Below are 26,555 nucleotides of genomic sequence, written 5' to 3' on the forward strand. Positions count from 1 at the left end.
GTTCTCTTCCAATCAGCCCTTTCCCTCCCCTCTCATGGCACAACAGCTGGGCAAGTTGGATCTGTACCCAAGAGGCCATCATATCTGGATGAGGCCCAATAAAACTGGGTCCCTTGCTCTCATGGCCCAATCGTCACCACCATTTTCTCACAAGGCGGTGCCGGCATATTCTCTGACATGATGGGAGTTAGAACAAGGCTTTGTGAGACAGTTTTTATTCTGAAAAGAAGGGACAATGCCCCGAGAAGGAGGCGCGTTACAAATCCAACAACCGATCTCAAAAAGGCTTGTTCTTCCACACACCCACCACCGAGGAGGAGGTATAAATCCCCCCCAAAAAAACAGAGGCATTGCATGTTATGGATACCATATAATTGCACATTACAATGACGTCTCTGCTAAACAGCCCTACAGAAAAGTGAAGGGGCAGGAATGTCCTAAAATCACCCGCCTGCCACTCAAATAATAGAATTGACAAGTATGTCTGGCAGGGTTGACAGCTCACGCTAAACCCTATTCTGGAGGTAAACAAAGGAAGACTGGATATCTTCCTCCTAATTGCCTGGTGGCATCTAACATAACAAAACTGTCCCTCTTCTTCTTCTTCTGCCTCTGGAAATGTTCGAAGCTATATGGATTGCAATCTGACAGACCAGTTTGGAACAGGTGTTCACCTTTTCCTGTCCCTGTGCCTTTAAGAGTGGCCTTGCTTGCAGATATGAAGCCAGCAAAGTATTTCTACCACTTATTTCAAGGCTAAGAATGGGTTCACTTGCTAAACACTTACAAGCCTTGGTGGTTGGTAGGGAAGAGGCACATGAGAAAATCCTATGGGAGGCAGCAGCTTCCTTTGGAACCAATGGTTTCTGATTTACTGTATTTTTCGCTCTATAAGACGCACCCGACCATAAGACGCACCTAGTTTTTAGAGGAGGAAAACAAGAAACAAGAAAGCAACGGAAAGCCTTTTGAGCAAAGAGGGAGGAACGCTCCGGCTGCACTCAAGAGGCTTTGCGTGGCTATCCCTGAAGCCAAGAGAGTAAGAGGGATTGGTGCGCACTGATCCCTCTCGCTCTCCTGGCTTCAGCGATAGCTGCGCAGCCTGCATTCGCTCCATAAGACGCACACACATTTCCCCTTACTTTTTAGGAGGGGAAAAGTATGTCTTATAGAGCGAAAAATACGGTACTCCAGAATGACCCCAAAGAAACAAAAGGCTGGATGGCATGTTGTACAAATTATACAGAATTATTCCAAGCAGATAAGCCTTCCACAGACTGAAATATTACTGAAGAGTCTTGTGGAATTGAGAAAAATGGGAAAGGAAAGGGCATATTAAATGAGATGTTTATATGTGCAAACTGGTGTTCAGTAGAGAGAGAAATCTATTGCATGTTTACAGATACTCTATTATAATCTCAATTATCAACTCTCCTACGGATCTTCCTTGAAGAAGGGGACTCTTCAAGTATGTGGCAGAAATATTTAAAACCACAAATGTCTTGGAAAAAGTGAATGAGGGCAACGCAGTCATGATTTTTGTTAATATCGAACAGGTTTTAAGTAAAAAGAACGACCTGCTTTCACAGAACATATAACAGATTTGTGCAATGTAGACTTTGCTCACCCAACCATCTGGAAGCCAGCAGTATGGAAAGCCCTACCGGTCTTGTATCCCAGCTGCTTCCTTCTGAGGTTACCCAGTCATATTCCACATACACCCACCACCATGTGTAGGATTTTGAGGTACAAATCAATGCCACCTTCTGAGCAAAACTGAAAGCTGCACCTAAGCAAATGCACACAGCTCATTTGCCATGAGTGACAGAAGTTGGGAAAGAGCATGGGCAAATTTACCCCATGGTTACTACTACATGCCCTGAAGTGGAGAGGCAATGATCAAGTAGTACAGCTGGGTTCAAATAAAGAGGACATGCACTCGCGGAAAGCAGAAATACCAACCCACACTTGTGAAGGCCAGAACTAGAAGTCAGGAAGGATGTTTGGCTGCTTCTGAGTCTTGCTCTTCCCTCTCCTTGATCAAACCCAATGTCATCATAGAACTGCAGAGTTGGAAGAGACCCCGAGGGTCATTCAGTCCAACTGCCTGCAATGCAGGAATCTCAACTAAAGCAGCTATGACTGATGACCATCCATCCAACCTCTGCTTAAAAACCTCCAAGGAAGGAGAGTCCACAAAAGTGCATCCCATTGGACCAGTGGAAGGGGGCAACAATTGACCGAGGACAAAACACTCTCTTCATTTTTTCAAAAACAACTGATATTAGTTGTTATCAGGATAAGGATTCTGGCTGGATCATTGATCTGACCTTGTAATTGTTGAATGGTCTCTTTATATTTGAAGGTTCATTATTGTTCCGCAAGATGTGTATTTCTTTAAGGGCCAGAGCAAATAATGTGACCTAGTTTTACAGCTGTGAAGCAGTATAGCAGGTGCTGTTAAGTTATGTTAATTAAGCTGTTGGGTATAGTGTATAAAGAGCAGCACCTAGCTCTCTCAGTACCCTGGTGGTTGGGTTGGTGGATGGGTGATGCTTATTGATATATTATAATTAATGTAAAAGGAGTTTTTGTATTTGTTATTAAAACCTAGCTAAAGTTATTTTGCGTTTCTTGAATATGTGATCTCCCCAGTACGCCTTCTGCAGCGCAAATAGCCATACGTTCTTGTTACTTTCTAATCTGCTGTGTCACCTGTCCACACACACAAAGCTCAGAAGGCAAAAGGTTCTCTCTTTAAAATGGCCGTGTCTGGCAATAACATCCAATGCCCACACTTAAAAAAACCATGTGGAAGACTAGACAGCGTATGTTTGTATGGGTGTGGATTTTAAATCCGTATGCACCAATATATCTTTAAATGACTTAGTGCGTCGTTTGGCAAAAAGGGGGATATTCTCACACCCAGGGATGTTCTTAAGAATATGCCAATGGCGTCTAATAATTTTCTCAATTTCAAAAGTCATATGCATAAACTGATTAGAGAATGAACTGATCCACTGAGTCTTCTACTTTTTTCGTTGAACTTTATGAGCTACTTCTGTTGAAATCTACAATTCAATACAATGAATAGTATATATAATTTTTTCAAACATACAGACGGTTACGTCTTGTGTGTTTATTGAATATGTTTCACGTAACCAGAGGTTTGTTGTTGTTTTGGCGATAACATCCAAGCACAATTTTAGAATCTCACCCGTGCCCAGACTGGGAAAATTATTTCATCTCCATGCAGCCGAATGAAGCTGTTCTGGTCTTTATCTCTGACATGGAGAGCCCATCTGCTGGGGACTCTCACAGGAAAGCCTGGCATTTGCCTAGTTCAGCTAAGCCCCTGCTCTGTCCACCTCATTCTGCTCTGCTCCCCAGTCCATTGCTTGAGCTTTACACACTTCAGATGCTCTGCCAGGAGCTTGGTGGACTCATGCCACTCAGCAGGGCTGCCATGGGACTGTGAAAATCGGCATCCATGGGAAAAATGGAAAAAGAAAACAGGGAGGGAAAACAAAAAGCCGCAGAAACTGCACCACACCGTTCTCATTAATGGAGACTTTGATTGCCATTCTCAGGGGTTAAGAGATTTTGTAATGAGAAAATGCTTGGCAGGGGGAAGAGAGAGGCTAATGAAGGGATGAGGAGGGCATGTGCATGAGGCTGGGATATAGAGCACAAAAGGGGGCAACCTGCCAAAGCAATCTGGATTTCAGAGGTAGAGTGGCCAAATGGGAGACTGGGGACTGTATTTGAGAGACTGGGTCCTCTGTGCAAGTTGGACTTTTCTTATTTTATTTTCTTATTTCTTAGAGAGGCATTAATGAAATGTCTTGGCCATGAATCTGTAAGGACGACAATGTTTTGAACTCATGGTTTCATCCTCTCTAAGGAACTTCTTCTCTGATGAATCTCATACTAAGTAAGAGCCACAAGACCGGTTTAATTGGAAGGTAAAGGTAAAGGACCCCTGACAGTTAAGTCCAGTAGCAGACGACTCTGGGGTTGTGGCGTTCATCTCGCTTTACTGGCCAAGGGAGCCAGCGTTTGTCCACAGACAGTTTTTCCGGGTCATGTGGCCAGCATGATTCTGCTTCTGGTGAATCAGAGCAGTGCATAGAAACGCTGTTTACCTTCCCACTGGAGTGGTACCTATTTATCTACTTGCACTTTGACGTGCTTTCGAACTGCTAGGTTGGCAGGAGCTGAGACCGAGCAACTGGAGCTCACCCCGTCGCGGGGATTCGAACCGCCGACCTTCCGATTGACAAGCCCTAGGCTCAGTGGTTTAGATCACAATGCCACCCACGACCCCTTGATTGGAAGGAGAGAGTACCAATTAATATATTTCCTATATCGGATCGGTTAACAATATATACTTTGGGTTTGAGGAAGCAGACAAATCCTAACAGTGCTAGTGCAGCACCAGTTTCCCCAAAAGCAAACAGCATCTCCTTGGAGCCCTGAAGGTTCCTCTCTGCTGGCCACATTTACAGGTCCCAACCAACTCCTCCAGCTCCTGTGTTTGGTTTGTCCATGAGCTATCAGTGTTCATTGATGTAAGACTATCAAAAGCTATTGAGCTGGCTCTAGAAATGTCTGCTAACCGATTAATGCTGGTTTGGACCATTTTCAACTTTGGGCTTTATTAAACTACCTTTTCTTTCTCACCAATCTCCTTTGCATATATTGACCCCACTGGCTACAGTGCTTTGGAATTATTGATTAACAAACACATGGGTAATAGAAAAATCAGAGGGGCAGGGCCATGGTTTGGTTTGGTTTGGTTTGGTTTGGTTTACATAACCTATGCACAAAACTTTTGTTGATCAAGGTTTAGTGGCAAACTGTGGACTGAACCCAACCCCCTGATCACTCGGATCAAGCCCACTTCTCAGCGATGAATGAATTATATTTTAACTGAAATATGTGGAGCAGTCTCAGATCAGAAAATCTTTAAGTGGAAGCCACCTATGAGATAACAACTAAGCAAATAGCTTGCAATACAGGTGACATGCAGATGCAGGCAAAAATGTTCTCCCATGGGAAATGATTCTCCCCAAAATTTTGCAATCACATGTTTTGCTCCCATCTTGTGAGTTTCCATTCCCTCCTGTTCCCAAATTCCAAATGGCTGCTGGGGAGGAAAGACTTGTGGAATCGTGGTGGGAACAGGGATTAGTTACCATGGGGAAGCATCTTAAATGATGAACAGCCCCCCAGATTGATAACTATGGCAAGGATTGCAACAGAGGGGTGGGTAGATTCTCTTCTGGCCATGCCATCGTTTATCATTTGTTGTTATTCAGTCGTTGAATCGTGTCCGACTCTTCGTGACCCCATGGACCATTTTATGCCAGGCACTCCTGTCTTCCACTGCCTCCCGCAGTTTGGTCAAACTCATGCTGGTAGCTTCGAGAACACTGTCCAACCATCTCGTCCCCTGTCGTCCCCTTCTCCTTGTGCCCTCCATCTTTCCCAGCATCAGGGTCTTTTCCAGGGAGTCTTCTCTTCTCATGAGGTGGCCAAAGTATTGGAGCCTCAGCTTCACGATCTGTCCTTCCAGTGAGCACTCAGGGCTGATTTCCTTCAGAATGGAGAGGTTTGATCTTCTTGCAGTCCATGGGACTCTCAAGAGTCTCCTCCAGCACCATAATTCAAAAGCATCAATTCTTCGGCAGTCAGCCTTCTTTATGGTCCAGCTCTCACCAGGTGGATCATTTTTGGTCAAAACTCTCCACTATGACCTGTCCATCTTGGGTGCCCTGCTCGGCATAGTTCACAGTTTCTCTGAGTTATTCAAGCCCCTTCACCACGGCAAGGCAGTGATCTATGAAGGGGCATTTATCATTAATGCCCAAGAGGGCTGAGCTACCTGAGCTTGAAAAGCCTAGCAAGCATTAACCACCTCAAGAGGAGGGTCATGTCATCTATATCAGAATAACGAGGGGTCTGGGATGCGCCTACATTGTTGCAGAAGCTTCTGGGTATCAGGCCACATTTTTGTGAAGTGCAGAAGCTGCATTTTTGGTACAGCTAGGCACCATGCAAGGTGCTGCTTCAGACTCAGCAGGCAACTCATGTCAAATGGGAAATGTCTGCGCCACCAGGGCATCCTTTCGTCTAGCTTTGTGAAGAGCCATTCCCACAAAGTTGGTCTAGCCAGCATCAACCTTTGTTGCTGGTCAGGCCAGTTGCCTCCAACGAAGTGTGGGACTCACAAAGGAGTGCAACTGAACTGGAGCTGAGGATGGTTTTGACCTTTATGAACCACTGTTGGCCACCCCTGACCTACAATATGATGAGTGCAGGGTTAGAATTTCAGGAAACCTGCCAAATGGTATTTAGGTGCAGCAGCTGAGCAAGACTGCGTTGTGCTAAGCAATATAGTAACTATGTGTGGAGAGAATGGAGTATGGGGTAAATTCAGGGACAGAGGAGTGCCTGCAGATCTTTAACATGAAAGCGAGAGGCACTGTATTGCTACTAGGAGAGAGAAGCGGTATTCAAATAGGAGGGAAGAAAGCTCTGGGTCAAGAACAAGGGGTGCAAGGGGCGCTTGCATGAAGGCCACCAAACAGGAGCCAACCCACTTTCCTTCCTTGAGTGCTGAATTCCTCAGAAATTTTTCAAAGTGAAAATCCCTGTGTACCAGCCCTGTATGGGGTTGAAGTTCCTTAATGTGTTTTATTACAAATGCTCCATAATAAGGTAATTACGGTGGAAATAATAAATGTGTCAGTCCTCCAAGAAATATTTTTACTTAGCACATGGGGGAAAGGAGCCTGGGCCATTGTTTTTCGAGTGTGCGAGTGTTACTGTACATATTAATTAACTGAGTAAAAAGCTTCACCACCCCGTGGCATCTACATTATTTATGAATGTCTTGGGGCGGCAGTAACTTATGCACTCTCCTGCTCAATTCATCGTTGTTTTTTTTATTTAACTTTGTTTTCTCCTTTAGATGAGTTGCTGTGCCATGCATGCATTTTGCGCATAGCGGAGCTGCGATTCAACCCTGTCGTGCTCTGATGCATCATACTGGGCATTGCCAAGACAAAATGAATCCAAGTGGGCATTTTCAGAGGCAGAGTGTGTTGTGGGTGGGTCGGGAAAAGAGAATCTGGAATGCTTTTCCAGTTTAAAAACAAAGGAAAGCAAGACATCTGTCCATTAGAACAATTATTTTTATCACAAACACAGCAACAGCATCTGTGTGTGTGTGTGTGTGTGTGTGTGTGTGTGTGTGTGGTATACTCCACACATTATTAAGGATTTGCTACTTTTCAGACTGCATATAAATGAGCTGCCCATCCTCCCCCCAGCAATCCCCCCCCCAGATTTCTCCCTACCATTGCCCCAGTAAACCACAAATAGGCACATTATGAACTTCCAAGCAAAGCCAAGACATTGCCTCAGCTCAGGCCTATACTTCTGCCTCAGGAGAGGGGAGGCAAAGACAAATGTCCTCATGAGCATCACTTGATTAATATGGAAGAATGTCCTGTCACATGATTGCGCCCTTTTGAATGTCCCTGGCTAGCCGTAGACCTGGCAGAGGACCCAAAGGCTATATCAGGGTTGAGAAACATGGTGCTTCCAGATGTTCTTGGACTTCAGGTCCCATCAGCCAACTTGGGCAAATGGCAGGAATGATAGGAGCAGGAGCCAAACAACATCTGGCGGGCTACAGGTTCCCCATCCACGGGCTACACCAGGGGTTAGCAAACTTTTTCAGCAGGGGGCCGGTCCACTGTCCCTCAGACCTTGTGGGAGGTCAGACTATATTTGGGGGGAGGAATGAATGAATTCCTATGCCCCACAAATAACCCAGAGATGCATTTTAAATAAAAGAAGAAGAAGAATAAGAAGAGTTTGGATTTGATGTCCTGCTTTATCACTACCCGAAGGAGTCTCAAAGCGGCTAACATTCTCCTTTCCCTTCCTCCCCCATAACAAACACTCTGTGAGGTGAGTGGGGCTGAGAGACTTCAGAGAAGTGTGACTAGCCCAAGGTTACCCAGCAGCTGCATGTGGAGGAGCAGGGAATCGAACCCAGTTCACCAGATTACGAGTCCACTGCTCTTAACCACTACACCACATTCTACTCATGTAAAAATACCAGGCAGGCTCCACAAATAACCCCGAGATGCATTTTAAATAAAAGGACACATCCTACTCATGTAAAAATACGCTGATTCCCGGACTGTCCGCGGGCTGGATTTAGAAGGCGATTGGGCCGGATCCAGCCCCCAGACCTTAGTTTGCCTTCCCATCGGCTACACTATGGGGCTTGGGAGTTTCTATGGTGGAAGGATGAATTTGGGGGAACCAAATATTAGTACCAGGATCAAATGAAGTATGGTAGTCTAAAGAAAGGAATATAGGTAAGAGAAGTCTACCTGTTCTGTCTCCTTATGCCTTGCATTCTACTACTTCTGAACTTCATTCTAACAAGGACAATTTATAAAATCAATTCTGTAATTGGAGAAAGCACATTTGGATGCAGCTTTTGGAAATGTGAGATAAAGCAACACAGAACTCCAGGATCCATGAAAACATTCAGATGAGGAACGCTCGGGTGTAAATGCATCTGTGGTTCAGGGAATGCAGGGTTTTATGGATTGGGGATTTCCACTTGGCTTGGAATACAGGATATTTTACTTAAATTTTCTGGAGATTAAGCCCTCATGTCATTGGAAGCAAACGGGGAGGCCTAAAAAAAGCTTTTGCATGTTCAAATACCATTTCTGATTCAGCTTGTCAGAGATGCAGCAATGTTCCCATTAGATGCAAGATCTTTATCCTTTGAGGAATGAGCTTCTGCAAATCTTGGTCCTAGATCTCTATGGGCTAGTATCCCTCTTGTAATTTACACTAATTGGCCTCTTCTGTTGGCACTTGGAGCCCAGAGACTTATAAACATTAACAGCTATGTGGGTTTTTAAAAAAGTCTGTCTGGGGTCAGGAAGAAAATAAAATTCACTGCAGTCTATTGAGAATTGCATGATCTGGATTTCAAACTCATATTTTTAGTAGTAAACAGGAATCTGGTCTTGACAGCCATGACTCTGGTATAGCAGAATGAGTCATGCTCAATGTTTTCTTCTAGAACAAACTAGAATAAACTCCTCCGATTGAAAAGTTTTGTTGCAGGGGTTAAGGAGGCCTCCTTAACCCCCCCAGGATTGTGGGGGGGGGGGACGGCCCTTGCCTGCTGTGCCCTATACCACCCCCGAATTTGTGGGGGGTGGGGGCACTAGGCACAAAGCCCTCCTGTGGGATTCCGGCACTCCTGGACGCCGTCCCTGATTCGCGCCACTAGTTGCAAGCATCTTCAAAAGAAACAATTTGGACGAGATAAATTGCACATGCTTCAAGGAAAAAGGGGAGTAAAGACTGCTGACAGAAGAGATCTCTGATAACAAGACAAGAATAAAATATGAGAAGATACATCAAGATACGGTATGACTGAGGGGGGAGGGGGGGAAAAACCTGCCTTCCTTTTTCTTATGTGATTTAACAAGAATCCCCTCCCCTAATGAGTCAGAAACTAAGGACTTAGGCTGTGGATTTAAGGCTGTGTGGAGATAAACTTTCGAACCAAAGCAATGTTTTAAGATGAAGCTGGAAAGCTAAGAGTTTTGGAATGACGCAGTTAAAAATGCCGTCGCCATTTTGGGAGGCATTGTTGGAGCTCTTGGGTCTGGGAGGAGAAAGAGAGAAATAGAGTTGTTTACATATCGTGGATCAACTTCTCAGTGGGACTTAAGAGCGACAAATGCCAAATTTATGATGGAAAGAGCGATGTTATCTACGAAGGAGATATATGGAAACCATCTGGACTTAGTGGAGAAACGGGAAATCCACACAGGATTATTATTTTGCTTATCGGCTTAAGGAGACTAACAGAAGAGATCGTAAAGGAAAAATAGAAATTATATGAACAAGATATGATGTGGAAACACCAAGATAAGACTGGATAGAATTATGAATTTTGTTTGGACTGATTGGGACTGATTTGGACATTAACGCAGTAATAAGAAGATGATCTGAATCCCCCTTTGGATCTTGAAGTATGGGTTCCCCCAACAAAATTTAAAAATTTGGCTTTGTAATTTGGAATTTATGTGATGTGATTTAATTTGATGTGATTGGCCAGTTAATAAAAATTATTTTTAAAAAAAAAGAAAGAAAGAAAAGTTTTGTTGCAGCTTCTTCTTACTCTTCTTTCCCTGAAGGAACTCGGCCTACCAGAAAATAATTAAGCATATCATGTTGTTCTGTTCTTCCTCGTGTGTCATAACAGGCTAGCGGAGAAGATCTGACAACAAAACACAATTATCCCAAGCAACGCACACACAAAGCAACCACAGCTGTAGTCACCACTCTTGAAAACTGCTTCTCTCCCAGGCAGCCAAGCAATTAGGTTTTCTAATTTCCACTGCTTCCTTGAGATGTTCTGTCTTTACCGAGACCAAAGCTGAGAAACGAAGGAAATGTTAGATTCTGCCAAATGACCTAGCAAAAAGTCAGAAGCTATTTTTGAATGGCACCAAGTGTCATGTTTCTGATGGCACAGCCCAGGTTCATAAACTTGTGGACTATTCCACAGGGACCCCATTAACAGACTCTGGATTTGTTTCAAGGAGAAGAACAAGGTGGTTTTGGGAGGATGAGCCACTATGTCCCCCGTTAAAGGATTTGCCATGCATCCTCCCGTTTTCACAATGAGTCACTGCAGTGCAGCTTGCATGTCCATCTACAAAGTCCTAACATATTTGACAAGGAATAGAAGAGTGGTGCCTAGTCACGGAAATCATCTGGCAGAGATAGAGGACCCTGTGCTGCAGAGATATAAAAATATATACTTTCTGACCCAAGGAAGTATTGTTGTGGACTTTCCATCCCTCCAAGTGTCCCATTTTTCCAGGGACAGTCCCAGATTTACAGAAGCTGACCCAGTTTCTGATTAGATCCTGGAATGTCCCTCTTTTCCTTAAAGGTAAAGGGACCCCTGACCATTTGGTCCAGTTGTGGCCGATTCTGGGGTTGCGGCACTCATCTCTCTTTATTGGCCAAGGGAGCCGGCGTACAGCTTCCAGGTCATGTGGCCAGCATGACTAAGCCGCTTCTGGTGAACCAGAGCAGCGCACGGAAACACCGTTTACCTTCCCGCCGGAATGGTACCTATTTATCTACTTGCACATGCTTTTGAACTGCTAGGTTGGCAGGGACTGAGCAACTGGAGCTCACCCCGTCACGGGGATTTGAACCGCTGACCTTCTGATCAGCAAGTCCTAGGCTCTGTAGTTTAATCCACAGCACCACCCGCGTCTTTTCCTTAGGATGTCCCTATTTTCATTGGATAAATGTTGGAAGGTATGGTAGGACATTCCTATTTTCATGGGAGATATGTTGGAGGGGTATGGTTGCCACAGTAGTCAAAACATCACCCCGAACGCTGCCCCGCCCCCGCAGATCCGGGGCCACTACCTGCCCCGCTGTCGCGCCCATGCTGCTGTTAGCTCTGGCAACACAACTGCACCCTCAGGATTGCCTTCAAACAGCTTGTGGGGTCAGATAACTCTATGCCCTCCAACATTTTCCCCATGAAAATAGGGACATCCTAAGGAAGAGTGGGAGATTCTGGGATCAAATCAGGAATCAGGATGGCTTCTGTAAACCAGGGACATCCCTGGAAAATAGAGACACTTGGAGGCTCTGGGGGAAGGGTTCCAATCTGCCACAAAGCATTTTTGCAAAAGCCTCATGGAAGTCTAGATATATTAAGGACTTTCACACTCTATGTTCAACAATTGATCTGTCAACACAAAGCGTTGGCCTCCACACACATACAGTTATGCACATGTAGTGTTCAATGAGTGTGCCGGATGTGCATCTTTGCACATAATAGCTGAGCTGTGCAAATCAACAAGCGTACACTCTTTTGCACAAGCACTTGTACACATCTGGAAAACAGTTTGCAGCTGTGTGCGGTGCTATTTGCAGCCCACGTTGTAAGATTTCTCTCTAAGAGAGCTTGAAAGGAAAGGGTTTCCATGTATACCAAGGGCATTGTGGGTGATGCCCTACATTTTTTTTCTGTCCAGCTAGCACAAAAAGTCCCAACAGGGTAAGGCTGAATTATGGAGTTCCGGACGTACATAACAGAAGCAAGAATTAAGGGAGGGTCACACACATTTGTTCTACATTTGGTGGGAATATTAAGAGAAAGAACAGGAATGAATATTAAATATGAATAAAGCCATTTTCAAAGATAGAATGTGGATTTTTCTCCACTTTTCACTTAAATGTTGTCAACTGGGTCACGTCAATTGGCCTTCCAACCTAGTATTTTGTTTCTAGCACTAATCAGCTATATTTGTGTCACTAGTAAGTAAAGTAATTAAGGAATTATATGGGGATGGCCACCATTTTTTGAGGCTTCAACAGTCAACTTTAATTTTAACTTTTTTTTCCAGCTGGAACTTGCTGGAACTCAGTTCTGGCACCTCTCAGGTGGACACCATTGCCATTATAAGATGTGTTCATGGTGTAGCAGGAACCCCCCCCCCCAATCATTCAGTTTGTACAAACTTCACACACACTCACACACTACATATGCTACGCTTCTGTTATAAATTCATAGAAAATCAACCATGCATCAGATTTGCACTGTTCCACTTTTATTTTACTCCATGAAGGAAGGACTACAAAATGGGGATGGTTTGATACAGGCCAGCCATAATCCCTTGAACATCCCAGCACATCCACAGGAGCCCTGCCCAGTTGCTATGCCAACCCTGATGGTCTCAGACAGAAGACCATCAACAACACAACGGACTGCATACACGAGTGGATTCAACATGGACTATAACAAAAGAACAGTGATTGGATTTCCCCTCAGGGGGCAGGAAACTACGACTACCTTTTCTCTTCTGAAAATGACTCATGGGGAGGGGGAGAAGGGAACCAGCCAGGTGACAGGACACTCAGGTTACCACCACCACCCCACCCTCAACCCCTCCTTTCTGTGATGTATGCATGATGTTTCTGAGGGTGGGCTTGACCTACAGGATGGGAATTTCAAAAGTTTTTATAAGGCCTTGCACACCATTTTTCTGTGTCTTTCCTCTCTCCTGCAAGTGAGGGGAGCACCCTGTTGCAACAGTTCAATAAAGGCCAAGCCTACAGGCTGCTGATTTGCTCCAATTTACTCTGGTTGGTGTCTTTACTTTTTGTCCAAGGGAGCCCTCAGATTTTTCCAGTAACAATGGTGAGTTCCGGCACCTCTTTTTCTAAGAAAAATAGTACTAGTCATCATTTATCTTTCACTCTGCTAAAATCCTTAGATAATCTTTTAAATGGTATGATGTCTGGCACAACAGGGAAAGTTTGGTAACATGGCAAACATGGTGTTGTACCAAAGTATTCAGCCTAGACTTTGAAAAATATTTTTGGTGGTGTGGAATGAAAACGGCCTTCAAAGATTGCAATCATCTTCAGGGATGTGGTGAATTCTTATAATCTTCTTTGCGGGGAGCTGAGGTTCTTCTTTCCTCTCCCTGAAAAGAAAAAGAGATGCTTTGCTGCCACTAAATGGTGACAAACCTGCCTGAACAGCCTCTTGAAGCACAGGAAATGTAGATAGCTGCATTATAGCGAGTCAGTCAATTGGTTCATCTACCTTAGCACTCTACACCAGGAGTCGCCAACCTTTTGGGTCAGTGGGCACATTTTGAATTTTGAAAGAGTGCTGGACATGCCAGTCATAAAATGGCTGCTGTGTAGGGTGTGTGTGTGTCATAATACAAAATGGCTGCCATGAGGAGGGCCACAGATTCCCCACTACTGGTATAAGACTTATTTATATTCAGAAAAGGGGTGTGACAGGGAAGTAATCATTCCTGTCCTGCAGAAGACTGGGTTCATCTTAGCTAAGATCTCTGCCTGAGCCCGCAAGGCAAATCTTATATGGAATTATTTGTGTTTCCATTTCATATTTTTATTTTATAGTTGGATAGCTCAGTTGGTTAGAGCATGGTGCTGATCATGCCAAGGTTGCAGGTTTGATCCCTGTATGGGACAGCTGCATATTCCTGCTTTACAGGGGGCTGGACTAGATGATCCTCAGGGTCCCTTCCAACTCTACAATTCTATGATAGCATATTTCTTAATGTCTATAATGCTGTCTTAATCTTTTCAGGAAACCTGTACTTGTCATGCACAGAAGCCTTTTTGTGCCAAGAGGTGGTCCTTGTATTGTATTGCATTGTATTGTGTTGTGTTGTGTTGTGTTTAGCTTTCCCTTGGCTAGCTTTAGTACCGACTAAGGCATGACCACGCTAGAAGGCGGAGACAAACACAGTAGTCACAGAATTCTGGCTTCAAAGCAGCCACAAAATAAGAAAAATTGGCCTGTCTCCCAGATGTTGGGTGAGGATTACCCTTTTTACATTATCCTTGTATGTAGGGTTGCCATACATCCAGGAATTCCCAGACATGTCCTCTTTCGGAGGTCCTACATGTCCACCCAGGGGTAATTTTACATTTTAAAGCAAATGTCCTAGATTTGGGGTTTTAAAAAAGTACGCCAGCAGCTCTGTTTCACGTTCAGACTCAGGCAGGGCTCAGTGAAGCAGGGGCTACTGGGCAATTGCCCTAAAAAAGCTCAACAACTTTTTGCTTCTGGATTTTTACCTCTTGAAATATGGCAACCCTACTGACGCTTGCATGCACACAATCTTGTGGACATCCATCTTGCACCATGTTGCTCCTAATCGAGCACACCTTCGTGTGATGCTGTTATGTACTGAGTTGAATAGGATCCTAAATGCAGCAGTCTGATTGGTCCTAGAACAATAGGATCCAAAATGCAGCAGTCTGATTGGTCCTAGAACAATAGGATTCAGAATGCAGCAGTCTGATTGGTCCTAGAACAATGCAGCAGTATGATTGGTCTGCAGGAGCCGCCCAATCCAGCTCCAGGTGGAAGTGAATCCACAACCTGATTGGCCTACAGGAGAATCCCAGAATTAGCCAATCACGTGCAGCCCATTGTGTAAATAATGTATATAAAGCAGATATTCTGGGGGAACTTTCTTTTCCTCCTCACCACTATGAGCTGAATAAAGAGCATGAAATCCACTCTTGACTGAGTATATTTCAGATGCTGAAAACGATATCTCTGTACCATACCCCCATTTTTCTTTTGCTTGCGTGTTTAGCCATGCGCCTGAAAAACTTGCCTGCCGTTCTACTTCTATATGAGGTCAATGTATCCTCCGCGTGCATTAACAAAGCTCCAATCCCCTTCTCAGCCCTCTCCTCGGCCTGCTGAGATCCCAGCAGCCTCCTCTCCCTGCTCCAGCTAATTACAGCATTCCATTCTCCAGATGTGGCAGGGGATGGGAAAGGGCTTCTCCCCGGCTAAGTCTTTTCAAAGCGATGCTCTTAATTGGCAGCTGCCTATGGCCAGCAAGGCAGAGACCTCTTTTAATGGAATTAGGCCAGCCAGAAGGAGAGTCGTAGGGAGGGGAGCGGGGGGGGGGGATAAATAAACATGCAAATGATATGCAGGCACCAGATCAGTTCACACAGCACCAGGTGTGGGCGGGCTCAGCAGTTTAAATATGAAGCGAAGGTAGCTGGCAGCTGAGAGCCGTCATCTCCTGCCCTTTTCACCTGGAAATCTAAGAATGCTTCAGAACTACTGCGCTGGCGAAATCAGCTTTGCCACACATCACAGAAGTGTCATGAGCTATGAGAGGGAAGCTACGGCTTTTAGCAGCAAGGGAACCAATTCGCCAAACTCTTTTGACTCTCACGATATTGGCGGGGTCATCTAGGGGCAAGTGTTACACGAGTTGCCCCAGGCATGCTACCCCATCTTCAATCAGATGGTCTGTTTCTCTTGGGTTCACTTCTGACTGTTTCCGTTTTGGACTGAGCACCGGAGTCCACCTGCCTTTCCTCCCATGACATTCACTCTTCACTGCCTTCATACCTGCAACAAAAATTAAAAAGTGGTACCTCGGGTTAAGTACTTAATTCGTTCCAGAGGTCCGTTCTTAACCTGAAACTGTTCTTAACCTGAGGCATCACTTTAGCTAATGGGGCCTCTCACTGCCACCGCCGCGCCACCGGAGCACGATTTCTGTTCTCATCCTGAAGCAAAGTTCTTAACCCAAGGTACTATTTCTGGGTTAACGGAGTCTGTAACCTGAAGCATCTGTAACCCGAGGTACCACTGTATTCTCTAAAGCAGCCTTCCCCCTCCCCAACCTAGTGCCCTCCAGGAGAGAAACCAATGTGATTAAGGGTCTGGAAACCAAGCCGTATAAGGAGTGCTTGAAGGAGCTGCGTATGTTTAGCCTGGAAAAGAGGAGACTGAGAGGAGATATGATAGCCATCTTCAAATATCTTAAGGGCTGTCTCATGGAAGAGGGAACAAGCTTTTTTTCTCTGGAAGGTGGGACTCGAAGAAAGGAGATTCCAACTAAACATGAGGAAAAACTTTCTGACAGGAAGAGCTGTTTGCCAGTGGAACGGTCTCCCTTGGGAGGTTGTGGCCTCCCCCTCCTTGGAGGTTTTTAAGCAGAAGGGATGCTGCTGGAGTTGTGGTCTAAGCCACTGAGCCTCTGGGCTTGCTGATCAGAAGGTTGGCAGTTCAAATACGCGTGATGGTGGTGAGCTCCTGTTGCTCTGGTCCAGCTTCTGCTAATTTAGCAGTTTGAAAGCACACTAGTGCAAATAGATAAATAGGTACCGCTGCTGTGGGAAAGTAAACGGCATTTCCGTGTGCTCTGGCACTTGTCACTGTGGGATATGAAACACAAGAGCAGACAAGTACAACATCCCAGTACATTTCCAAGCACAATTCAATGTGTTGGTGCTGACCTTTAAAGCCCTAAACAGCCTCGGTCCTGTATACCTGGAGGAACATCTCCACCCCCATCATCCAGCCCGGACACTGAGGTCCAGCGCCGAGGGCCTTCTGGTGGTTCCCTCGCTGCGAGAAGTGAGGTTACAGGGAACCAAGCAGAGGGCCTTCTCGGTAGTGGCGCCTGCCCTGTGGAACGCCCTCCCAGCAGATGTCAAGGCAATAAACAACTATTTTACGTTTAAAAGACAACTGAAGGCGGCCCTGTTTAGGGAAGTTTTTAATGTCGGACGCTGTATTGTTTTTAATGGCTGTGTTCTGGTCCACACATTGATTCAGAAAGCGCAAATGAGGTAGGGTTTGGGTTTGGTTTTTTTCCTTTAAATGTGAACTGAATTGAGTCTCCCTCCCATCCCCACAGCAGCCTTTCCCATCCCTGCAGGCCTAACATTCCCCTCTGCTTTTGTGAAGAGACGCTGTGAATTTGCATGACTGTTTCCCTGTTTCCTATCACGGAACAGTCAGATAGAAGCAATCATGGTGGCTTATAGCCAACAAGGGTAGGAGGCTGGGGAGGGAGAGAAAAAGTGTGTGTTTCAAGGAGAGGCACAGAAATAATGCCTCAGAAACAGGGTAATGGCGGGCAGATGCAGAACAGCTCAGCTATATACAGATATACAGTGGTACCTCGGGTTACAGACGCTTCAGGTTACGCTAACCCAGAAATAGTACCTCAGGTTAAGAACTTTGCTTCAGGATGAAAACAGAAACCGCACGGCGGCAGCGGGAGGCCCCATTAGCTAAAGTGGTATGTCAGGTTAAGAACAGTTTCAGGTTAAGAATGGACCTCCAGAACGAATTAAGTTCTTAACCCGAGGTACCACTGTAATACTGTATTGGCCTGAATATGAGTTGTACTTTTCCCCAAATTCCGACCGTGAAAAGTTAAAGTGGGGCTTATATCCGCGACCTTACAGTATGCAGCCAGGAGCACGGGGCAAACAGCGCCAGGAGTGCAGCGCAATGGCACCTGCCCTGCACATAGTCCCCCATCCTCTCCCCCAAGAGAGAAGGGAAGAGAGAGAGAGATTGAGGAAGAGGAAGAAGAAGAAGAAGAGGAGGAGGAGGAGGTTGGAATTGATATCCCGCTTTATCACTACCCGAAGGAGTCTCAAAGCGCCTAACATTCTCCTTTTCCCTTCCTTCCCCCACAACAAACACTCTGTGAGGTGAGTGAGGCTGAGTGACTTCAGAGAAGTGTGACTAGCCCAAGGTCACCCAACAGCTTCATGTGGAGGAGTGGAGACGCGAACCCGGTTCCCCAGATTACGCGTCTACCGCTCTTAACCACTACACCACACTGGCTGCCGGCCAGTCTGCTGGCAGCCAGTGTGGCTCCCCCACCCTGCCCAGTATGCGGCCAGGAGCAGCAAGGAAGGAAACGGCTTATAATCAGCTATGTTTTCTTTTTTTTCCCTCCCTCCCCCCAATTTAAAAGCTGTGGCTTATATTAGGCTGCGGCTTATATTCGGGCCAATGCGGTAAACAACCACACAGATCAACTCCAACTACCTCCCCTGACAGTCAGCCCATGTGTAAGGATCCTGAATGCAAGCTTTGCGCTGTGCTTGGCAGGTGTATCCGTGCATGTGGGCGCTTAATCTTCTACCTGCCCGATTAGAAGACTTAATGCAGCAGAGTCCCCCCACCCACCCTATTCCTCCCTTCCTTTATGGGCTGGCTGCTAGCAAGCAGATAAGCCTTCAAGAGAGATGGACTCTCATCCCCGCACCCTATTTTTCTCTTTCCCCCTTTTCCCCTGTGTTACGCTGTTCTCCCCCCACTCTCGCCTATTGTCAGCCACGCAGCAGCACGTCCCACTTTCTCCCCTCAAGGAAAAGGAAAAAAGGCAGCCCAGCAGTGGCTGTTGTAATGCTTCTAAATAAGAATGCAATTTAAAATCGCGGAAGGAGATAGTTTGTACAAAGAACATTCTATTAAAACACACAGCCGTTGTCGTCAGCCGGTGATGGGATTACCCTGGAGAAAGGCGAGGAGGGAACTAGGAAATAATGGATGGAGCAGACAATAGCTTGGCCCTGTTTTTGCAAAAGGCGAACAAGATGTTAGGGAGGTAGAGGAGGACCGTGCAATAGGTAGCAGGCGGGTCTAGTAAAATAAATAGCCAGGGTTTCCTTCCATAGCAATTCCACCCTCTTGCCTCTCTGGATGCTGGCAGTTTCAGGCTTGTGAAGGAAGAAACATTTCAAAGGATATAACAACCACATTAGGGTTGGTTTACTAAAAAATCTATTGTGGGAGAAGAATTCCTTCACTTACTTCCGTCTTAAATAGGTTTGTACACTGAAAAAGCAAATTAAAGGCAAGGAAGATTAGATATAAGCTGTAGCTTCCTCCTGCAATGCTCCTATTTTGTGCCATCTAGCCCTGTTCAGACAAACCAGCAAATGCATGGACTGAGGAGGCTGGGATTAGGCCAGAACTCCCAGATCTTAACAGCCATCACATGCCTTGAATCAATACTCTTGTTTCTTAAAATCTGAATATTCTTGAACCTGTAAACAAGCTCTTTAAAAAACTTCCTACACCTTTAAGAGGTGCACCCCCCAAAAAAAAATTCCTAGAGCAAATGTTGGGGTGGTAGAGGTTCTGGTATTCCTTCCCTCACAAAAATATACCCTCCATAAATTTCTCACTATGCTCTGTTCCATATCTATAGAATATTAATGTCTTAAGGATTAAGTGTGGCATATCCTATTTGTACTGGCACTTTTGATATTTATTTATATGGCTGCACGGCGGAGGTAAACCTAGATGGCCCTGCTGATTTGGAGGAGGGGGGAGACTGTAGGAATGTCAATGGAAGTTAAAATAACTTGGATCGGATTCGGGGGGGAATACATTGAGAGGCAGGGGTTGCCCATATCTAGTTTACTGGTATTTTCAAAACTTCTGTTTGTAGGGGAGCAGAGTGCTGTGGCTCTGGCAAGTTAAAAATGTCTTTAGAAAGAAAGCAGTTGTGTTTTGTAGCGGGATTAGGTGCATTTCGGAGGGTTTAAGGGCTGACTAAATAAAAATAAAAGAAGCAGAGGATCACTACAGGTTAAGCCAAAACAAATGTATCTGTTGCTGCCACGGGTCAGGATTTATAGCACCGGCAGCAACGCCAAAGCCTCTCTCTGGTTGTATGCAGCGTCAAAATGTGCCTGATGCACACCAATGTGCTCATAAGCATCCGGCGGAGGAGAAAGCAACTGCTGTTTGCTCAAATAAGATATGGAGAACTGGTAGCTATAACCCAAGGGGTGCTCCTCCCCAATATTGCCCTCACTCGGGTAAAAGCGGGTTGTCACTGAGGCAAACAAGGATCAAAGCCAGACCCCTCTCTTCAGTTGTGTAGACATCTCTGGGCACCTCTGCTTCTGCCCCCCCTTCTGCCCCCCTGGAGTGGCTGGAATAGTGGGGCAGGGGTGTGGGGGCACCAGCAGGATCACTGGTTGGCTCTGCCAGTGCTCTTGCACAACCCTGACCTTGCTGCCACCTCACCCGATCCTTCCCCCTGCACCATCCAGGCCGGCGGCAGCAACATCGCTGTTACATAAGAGAGCAATTTCTTTTCTTTTTTTCTTCTTCCTCGATAATTGTTATTATATTTTCCCCCAAAATATCTTAAACACAATACAGCTTAACAATATTATTCTCCTTTCAGTCTATATCTTATCCGAATTAACTTCCCTCCACCCCTCTTCTAAGGAACGCAGGTGGCACTGTGGGTTAAACCACAGAGCCTAGGACTTGCTGATCAGAAGGTCTGCGGTTCGAATCCCCGTGATGGGGTGAGCTCCTTTGCTCAGCCCCTGCTCCTGCCAACCTAGCAGTTCGAAAGCACGTCAAAGTGCAAGTAGATAAATAGGTACCGCTCCGGCGGGAATGTAAATGGCACTTCCATGCGCTGCTCTGGTTCACCAGAAGCGACTTAGTCATGCTGGCCACATGACCCAGAAGCTGTACGCTGGCTCCCTCAGCCAATAAAGCGAGATGAGCACTGTAACCCCAAAGTCGGCCACGACTAGACCTAATGGTCAGGGGTCCCTTTACCTTTACCTTTACCCCACTTCTGGCTTCTCTACATTGCTCTTACGTAAGTGTGATTACTCTATATATATTCTATAAATGTCTATAATTCCTTAATAATTTTTTGTATTATACTTTAGACATACATTCCTTATTATATTACAGCATTACATCTTGTGGTCTTACCAAATGTTTACAATAAACGTTATGAGTTTTATTTCAGTCCTGTGAGTGTCTTTATGTACAGTTTTCTCTAAGTATACCATAAATTTGGACCGTTCTTTTTGGAATTTCTCATCGTCCTGATGTCGGATTCTTCCAGTTAGCCTTGCTATTTCCGCATACTCCAATACTTTCTGTTGCCATTCTTCAATTGTCGGAATGTCCTGTTGTTTCAATCTCTTAGCGAGGAGTAGTCTTCATGCTGTTGTGGCATACAGGAAGAATTTCTGATCTTCCCTTTTAATGTCCTCTCCAACCATTCCTAGCAAAAATGCCTCCGGGTTTTTTTTATAAAAGGTGTACCTAAATATCTTTTTTAACTCATTATACACACTGTTCCAAAAAGTCTTCACCTTGTCACACAACCACCACATGTGGAGAAAATTTCCCTAAGAGGGCAATTTCAACTCCTTCTCTGGCTTATATCGAGAGGCTGGTAGCAGAAACTCCTTCTGCCTCTCTGTCCCTCTTTCCTTTACCTCACTGGCCTGGGGGTGGGGAGTGCTATCTTCTCAACACTTTGGCCCACTTTCCCTTCCTTTATAGAAATCACCATAAAACTGTACAGTTGGACCCCAGGGGCCATCAAGTCCAACCCCCCCCCCATGCAGGAATGCTGCAATCCACAGCTGCCCCTGGGTGGGCTTGAACCACCAGACTTCTGGTTAACAGCCAGATGCACCGACCCATTGTGTTTACAAATTGCAACCTCCTGAAAGTGGGTAGGCTGTAACTGGCCTGGCCCAAGGTGCTTTGCTATCTGAGGCTCCAGCCCCAGTCTAAATTCCATGTACAGGAGGCAACCAGACTGGCAGCTGAATCTTACTTCAGCACTGATGCTGGCGGATCAGCATCTTCCATGACAACCTGAGCACAGTGGGTATGGAGCAGTCTTCATGGCCCACACCTGCATCCTCCAACATCTTACCGTTGCTCCCTGTTCCTCTGCATCTGCTGCCGGAGGCAGCTGCCTCACTTTGCCCAATGCCAGAGCTGGCCCTGGGCTTTAAGCTTTAGAGAGCTTTCAGGAGGCAGGAGAAGGGAACATGGAGAAAGAGGAGGCAGCGCCCCTAAGGGAGTAAGGAAAGGGGTGGAAGATGATATCAGAATACCAGCAGACCATTTTGAGACAGGAGCAGAGGGGGCTTGGCCTGGCACTCCTCATCAATTCAATACCTGCTCCAGCTGATGTTGTCTCAAAGTGGCCTACGCAGCCACCGTCGAAAACAACAGCCGCAGCGGTCCTCCGACCTGCCTATCACAACAGTGCGAGCAGGCAGGTGCGCACCTGTGTTAGCTGTGGCACAGTAGCGGTTCCCGAAAATAATATGCTCCTCTTTAATACCGCGCTGGCATTTCCGTGATGCTCCGTAACTGTCTCAAATAAATCTCATTAAATATACAGGGGAGAGAGGAGGGGTCGTTTAAAGAGCTGCTGTAGGAAAATTTTAATGAGATGACTTTTAGAGCTGGCACTCGCGCCGTTCTTCCCGACGCAAAGGTCTGCTGCGCTGCGTTTCTTTTCTTTGCACAAGATGGATAATTTGAGACTGTCATTACGCGCGTCAATGTGTGCTTCGTGCAAGAGATAATGGTAGATGGAGCCGCTGCGTCATTAAAAGGACATTAGGCCACGAGGAACCAGGCGCTCCTTCTGTAGCCTCCGAAAAAGAGTCGTACATATGAGGAGATTGTGTTCTCCCACCTTCAACCGTGCATCAGTGACACTCGGTGTTGCGCTGCAATAGCATCAGCTACTGAAAAACAACAACCCCAAACTACCCTCTTATTAACTATAAAAGGCAGAGCCAATTAGAAAGGTCTGGGTGGATGCGACACAACTGCTTCAACTTGTCGATGTGGTTTTGTTTTTGTTTTTCCTTTTCTTTAGGACTTCTTTGCCTACAACAACTGCATGGCAAGCAGAAAGTCAGTGCATGGGGTGCTGTCCACCACCCCCCCCCCCGGCCAAACCATCACATTTGGGGAAATGATGTGCTCAATGGCACTCTGCAATGGCATCTTGGCAGCAGCCCAGTTCTCAGTCATTCACCTGATTTTTTTATTGTGATTATCAAATGTATTTTATTGCTTTTTCACATGTAATAAACACAATTTAAAATGCAATTAACACCAACACCAACGACAGCAGTTAGTCTGTCATTTCTAGGAAAAAGGCATAACAGCAGTTTAAAGTTAGAAACATTTTATAGTGCATATGATACCTGCTTTTGATGCATGTAAAAGTTAGGGCTGCATGATGTGGAAGGGAATTTAACAAAGTGTTTTGCCTGAGGTTTGTTTTTTTTAAAGAAGCAAACATGTTTCTCTCCCTCCCTCCCAAAACACATAATAGTTAAGGGATTTGGGTGGGGGGAGAGATTGTTCTCATATATTTTCAAATATCGTCTAAACTTTGGCCTTCCATATATTGCTGGACTGCATCTCCCAGAGTTCCTTGCTATTGGCCCTGCTAGCTGGGGCTGATGGGAATTGAAGTTCAACAACATCTGTAACGGTGCGTTCCGTATTTCATCCAAGCATCTCAAACCCCAATAGAGGCATAGCAGTATAACAGCAGCGGCTTACCTGTGTCCCTGCAAATGTTTGTTGGACTACAACTCCCATCATCACTTACCATTGGCCATGCTAACTGGGGTTGATGGGAGTTGGAGTTCAACAGCATCTGGAAGGCAACAAGTTCCCTTCCCCTGGTCTAACTAGTTTAGCAGCTTCCCATGTGTATGTGCTTTTAAGCTGCAGTCTCAAGCATGCTTGTTCAAGGAGTAAGCTCCATTGAACACAGTGGGACTTACTGCTGCTGAATCTATTCTGTTTTAGAATACCATACTAAATGTATAGTGTATGCAAGTTATTGTATTGGACTAATGGTTTTTAAGGGTGGCGCTGTGGGTTAAACCACAGAGCCTAGGACTTGCCGATCAGAAGGTTGGTGGTTCGAATCCCCGAAACGGGGTAAGCTCCCGTTGCTTGGTCCCTGTTCTTGCCAACCTAGCAGTTCGAAAGCACGTCAAAGTGCAAGTAGATAAATTGGGAAGGTAAACGGTGTTTCCGTGTGCTGCTCTGGTTCGCCAGAAGCGGCTTAGTCATGCTGGCCACATGACCCAGAAGCTGTATGCTGGCTCCCTCAGCCAATAAAGCGAGATGAGCGCCGCAACCCCAGAGTCGGCCATGACTGGACCTAATGGTCAGGGGTCCCTTTACCTTTAATGGTTTTTATGGATTATTTATACCTACATGGTTTTTTTAAAAAAAATAAAACATTATGGGTTGTCTCCAAAGCTACACAAGCAGATTTTAACCTATGCAGCACGACATGAGTGAACTGTTGTCCCCCCTGCAGCCCTACACGTACCCCCAAACTGGATGCATAGAGTCCCCCAACCTTCTGGAGCAGATTTTGAGGAAGCCTAAGGAGGCGCTGAAGTGGAAAGAGAGGAAGAGGGAAGCCTATTATATTGAGCAAGGGCTGTGCTGCATTCAACTCTGACTACTGAAACCCATAGGGCATAAATATCCATTTAGATTGTAATCCACATGAGGGGAGGAGGAAGTTGGGTTGAGGGGAGTCTCTCCTCCCAGTCCAAATGCCCTTAACTCACATACTAACATCAGAATTAATCCACTGGCAGGATTCTCAGCAGCAACAGCTCACAGAAATGCCAAAAGAGTGCAGCAAATGGCTTAGCCAACCCGGAATCCATTGTACTGTGAACTGGCCATGCTGTCATCACTTGCTGGCAATACGCCTGATCTGGGCAGAATGACTAAACCAACTACATCTGGTTGTGCCCTTGGCTGACACATGCTCAGCATCAGTCTGAAGAGAGCCATGTCTACATACCGCAGGTCATTCTCCATACCCTCCCCACCACCAAGAGCATAAAGAAAGGATTGTTGAGTAAATTCAAGATACTCTCATTCCTGATAAGCTGAAAGCAGACCAGTCCCAGATTTACAGAAGCCATCCTGGTTTCTGATTTGATCCCAGAATGTCCCGCTTTTCCTTAGGCCCTATTTTCCATCAGAAAAATGTTGGAAGCTATGAAGTTATGTGACCCTCCGAGCCAAGGAGATAAATAACTATGAAACCTTTAGAATACATCTGAAGGCAACGCTGTATAGGGAAGTTTTTTTATGTTTAATGTTTTATAATGTTTTTATATATGTTGGAAGCCACCCAGAGTGACTGGGGCAACCAGTGGCAGGGTACAACAACAACAACAACAACAACAACAACAACAACAATGGAATAGGATGCCCCTATTTTCATTAGAGAAACGTTGGAAGGTAGGGACTTAGCAGGGCTCTCCTATGTTCATATGGGGCATTGCCCAGTCGGATGGGCAGGGTATAAATAATAAAGTTGTTGTTGTTGTTGTTGTTGTTGAATAGGACGTCCCTATTTTCACCTGAGAAATATTAGAGGTTATGTGAAAGCATGCAAACTGAAAAATCTGATCAATTTTCATCTGTTTTTATATTTCTGGTTTATATACATCATAAACTGAAGCTTTAAAAAACTTTAGAAAACAACGGCAATAATGTATATTGAAGGAAAAGGCCAGCTTTTTCAGTCTGCTTGCCTCTCTTTGAAACTTTCACCTCTGTTAAAAGAAATCCATTCATTCATGTCTGTCTCCTCACCCTACTTGATTTTTAAAAAGAAATATTTTAAGACGAAGAAAAGAGATGTTCTCTCCCTCTGCAGCTGCTTTTTGAAAAATTCATGCCATGATTTTTAAGCCCCTCACAGGCCTGTTTGTTCTCACCTTGCACATTTAGAGCATCTGATACATGGAGCATGCTAAACCTCTGCTCACTCTGTTTCTACTTTTGCAGCAGGTGCCGAGGCCTCCAAATAGAAAACAAAGCCGTGTGGATTTAGCCTCGAGCCTAAGAAAGCATTGCTCAGTTCTTGCTTCCCAGGTGGAAGAAAGTCCATTCAAACTCACGCTGTGATTGAAATTATTCAGAGTGCATTTGCTTAAGTATTAACTGGAGGAGCTCGCCATACAGGAAGTAGTGGACGGGAAAATATGAGTGACTCATTGCACTTCCCCCTTTTGCACTCCTGCTGTAATGTGCAAAATAGAGCTTGCACTTCTCCCCATGACGAGAGATACATATCAGGAGTGCATGCATTAGAGAACATGCACATGTTTTCCCCTTCACACTGTGGGAATGTTGAAGGGGGCAGGAGAGGATATACTTATTATTAATATCCTTCCTAACTTGCGCTCCCGTTGCTCAGTCCCTGCTCCTGCCAACCTAGCAGTTCGAAAGCACATCAAAGTGCAAGTAGATAAATAGGTACCGC

The 26,555-nt window shown here is 45.4% G+C and overlaps 1 long non-coding RNA gene across 1 annotated transcript in view; it reads left to right on the forward strand.

Moving 5' to 3' along the window:
• Window positions 1-11,177, forward strand: part of LOC310755722 — a 481,307-nt gene extending 470,130 nt beyond the window's left edge. Inside the window, exon 3 of the long non-coding RNA XR_014544468.1 lies at window positions 11,118-11,177. This is a non-coding gene — a long non-coding RNA (uncharacterized lncRNA). The remainder of the gene's footprint in view (window positions 1-11,117) is intronic.
• Window positions 11,178-26,555: the final 15,378 nt, after the last annotated feature.

This window comes from Podarcis filfolensis (genome assembly GCF_964270895.1).
Source record: "Podarcis filfolensis genome assembly, chromosome: 2".
NCBI lineage: Eukaryota > Metazoa > Chordata > Lepidosauria > Squamata > Lacertidae > Podarcis > Podarcis filfolensis.